This window comes from Condylura cristata, unplaced genomic scaffold, assembly GCF_000260355.1.
Source record: "Condylura cristata isolate star-nosed mole 26May11 unplaced genomic scaffold, ConCri1.0 scaffold00004, whole genome shotgun sequence".
Taxonomy (NCBI): domain Eukaryota; kingdom Metazoa; phylum Chordata; class Mammalia; order Eulipotyphla; family Talpidae; genus Condylura; species Condylura cristata.
This window is the reverse complement of record NW_004567105.1, coordinates 65,638,412-65,642,188: the sequence shown is the minus strand read 5'-3', so window position 1 is coordinate 65,642,188 and position 3,777 is coordinate 65,638,412.

Genomic DNA, 3,777 nt, shown 5'->3' with positions numbered 1-3,777 from the left:
CTCCCTACCACAACACACACCTCACACTTTGGATGCTGTTCTGAGTTCTTGAAAATATGCCAAAGCAGTGAATAGCAGTTCTCCCCCAGTGCAGCCACCCACCCAACACCCACTCTGTTGAGCAAATCCAAAGTGCCAGATCACATGCCTGGTGAATATGGGTGATCACCCAGTAGAGCAGCCGAGTGGAAGCCAGACAGCAGGGAGTAATGTGACCTCCCATCCTCCCTTCTCCCCACCTCTGTCTGCCCTGGTAGGCCCAGTGCTCTCAGCCTGCAGGGCTCCTTCCAGAGCCTCGGTAAGTAACCTGACTTTTCCAAAGCCTTTTTTACTTTTGGCCTAGAGGTGCCCAAGTCCCCATTCTGAGAGCTGAAAGGAAAACCCTAATACAGTGACCACCTTTTACTTCATTTTAAAAACTGAGGTAAATGAACATAAAATGTGCCATGTTAGCCATTCTCAAGGCTGCCCTTTCGTGGCCTTAAGGACTGCCACACCGTTGTGCAGAGGTTACCACGTGCACCAGCAGCGTGTTCCCATCTCCCCCAGCTGATTAAACACTGACTCCCCATTCCCACCAGCCTTTAGCCCCTGGAACCTCCATTTCACTTCAGTCTCTGTGAATCTGACTATCTAGGAACCCTTGTAAGGGAATTATACAATATCTGGCCCTTTGTATCAGGCTTTTTCACCCAGTGCACTGTGTTTAAGGTTCACCCATGTGACAGATGTCAGAATTCATTTATTTTTGAAGGCTGGGTGGTATTCCATTGTAGGTCTCTACGGCCTTTTATCTGTCCACTCGTCTTCATCTGTTCAGGGATCCTGGGGCTGCTTTACTTCCATCTTGTGGCTGGATGTCCAGCTATCTAGCTGAGCCTTGCTCTCACTTTACTTGAGTGTGTGTCCAGAGGTAAGTTGTTAGAGCCCTTGGGATTCTATGTTTAATTTTTTGGAAGAATTGCCATGCTGTTTGTTTCTGTGGCTACATCTTTTTACATTCCCACCAAACGGATTCTGATTTCTCCATATGCTCAACACTTGTTATTTACTATTTGTTTGTTTCTTTGCTATGTGTGCAAAATTTGGGTGCAGAAATTCCTGAGACAATGGGTTTACCAGCTTTCAGAGTACAACAGAAAAGATTGTCATCCAGAGGGTGGGTATTTAACTTCAACCTTGACACCTAGAAAGTGTCTTAAATAAAGAGTTGTGTACTAAGGGGATTGCAGAGTTCTGCTTTATGTACATGAGGGAGGTGTAGACTTGTTTTTGTTCATTAGTTAACAGTTGAAGCCTTCAGATAGAATAATTTGGATAAAGTGCAGCATCCCAAAGCCAAGTTCGCTTATTTCCTCTTCAAGATTGGTGCCTTGCTAGGGTCAGATGTATTGAAGCCAATAAGAACTCCTGTTTATGACAGCAGCTTCCTGAATCATTACTTTATATGATCACCTCATATGGTTATTACATGAGCTATATGGATGCGTGGTGTATAGGCAGTTTTTTGTGTTAGCCGTCATCCTTGTTGTTATTGCACTCCCTTTGATCCATTCAGCCGCAAGTAATTTTGCCAAACATGTTCTGTGCCCCCCACCTTGGAGAGTGTGCTGGCTACATTGTTATGGTACTCACAGGTATAACCCCGTAGCCTAACTTGGTGATGAGGGCTGTGGTGTTTACTTACCTGACAGCTAAATGCCCTGCTTTGGCTTTGAGGAGAAAGGGTTCACTTTAGAAAAATCCCTTTGGACTTGATATTTGAACACAAAAATACCAAGACTTTCAAGTATCTCTTTTGGAAGAAGTGTAGTTTGTTGTTAAATATTTGAGAAAATATTTTTCTTTCTATTCGAAAGAAATAGAAAGGAAACAGGTCGAATAGCCTTGTAAATTACAATAGTAGGTAAAAGGTGTGACCAGCAAGTTGTTGGGAACAGCGACTGAAATGTTAAATGTTGATGGATGTGTTTATATTGTATTAGGAAAAATGTATCACTAAAAGAAGAGTTATTTTAGTACTCAAGGACTGTCATGGCAACTGCTGAGTGTTAACTTGAGAAACTTGTGGCTGGGCTAGTTCTTTTGCTTCTAGAAGAGAAATGCCACTCATATGCAAGGAGATATAGAAGGTAATTATTCCTGGGCGTTTAGTTATCTTCTAATCAGACCTTAGTCCTTTACAGCATAGTAAAAAATAGTGAAAGTTCTCTATTGGCTAGAGGTAGCATGCCAAAGAGTGATCAAATCAGGATTTTCCTTAAGTTGCCTCCACATTGCTCACTAGGGTGAAAAAGGGATGCAGATGTAGATTTTCCAGAGATAAGACCCCTGGCAGGGCAAGGGGTGTCTTTAGGAGAGGGGCTTGGCTTCACCTTAGCAAACATGCCCCAGGCCAGTATGCGGCCCTTCGCCCCCCTTTCTGCTTTCACCAGGACTGGGACCTTCAGTGGAGCCTCTGGCTTCCCTCATGCTGAGAGGGTGGGGATTAGTGACAGTGTGGATGAATTGAGTGATATCAAGGAGATAACTCTTGCTTGAGGAAGAGATGGCAGTGGGGTGAATGTGCAGTGAAGGATGAGGCTGAGAATTCTGAATTGGACCAATAGGACTGTTGCTGCAGGGCTGAGGACTTGGAGGAAGGGTCCTGTTTTGAATGAGCTGAGTTTGATGAGCTGGTGAGATTTCCCAGTGGAGCTGTTCAGGGCAGTGAAACAGCTGGGTCTGATGCTTGGAAGAGAGAGCTGAATGTGAGGAAGGGCCTGGGGCTGTCCCTGTGAGATGATGGTGGCACCGTGTGGAGAATTCACCAGAGACTGGCATGAGACCAGAAGTGCTGGGAGGAGAGAGTTCTTGCCATGAAGGGCAGCATCATGGGGTCTTTCTGTAGGAGAGTTCAAATTAAAGGCTAAAATACATAGTTTATACATAGTAAGTGGGCAAATATTTGCACAGTTGCAATACTCATTTTTCCATAGTTCAGAAGAGACTCTGGCTTAGCCCTGTAAACATCTTTCAATAGCATTTTGACTGTAAAAATTCTTTGGTCTTGAAAATTTTAAGGTTTCCTCACTAGATATTATGTATGCTTGTGTCATGAGTGTCCATATATCACCAATTTCTGAAATTATAAGATCTGATTTTGCTGTGGTTTCTTGTGATTCTTGCATTTCTTATTTGAGGTTTTATAGTTTATACTGTGGTGCAATAGAGTTATGGTAACAACAGGAATTAGAAATCACTTGTTTTACAACCCCATCAGAATGGATAAAATAAGAACTTTGACAATGCTCACTACTAGTGAGGAGGTAGAACAACTGGAAGCCTCATGCACCACATGCAAAGAACAGCCACTTAGAAAGCTGGCAGTATTTGCAAAAACTGAACATACATTATGATCTTGTGATTCCCTTCTGGGCTTATCCTCAGCAGAAACTAGTGCTATGTGATTAGTCCCTGGCTTTACTTACAATAGCCCCAAAGTGGGGGAAAAAACCCAAATATCCACCAGCTGTGTAAACAAATTATGATACATCCATGTGATGGAATATTACTCAGCAATGACAAAGGAATACAATGCTAATGCACGTAAGAAATGGATGAATGTTACAAACAAAATGTTGAGCAAAAGAGACCAGATACAAAGCATACATACATGTTTGATTCCATTTTCAGGAAGTTCAAAAATAGGCAAAACCATCTTGTAATAAGGATCAGAATTGTGGTGATGTGTTGATTATACAAGATGAGTATGTACAAACGGATGTGAATGCATAA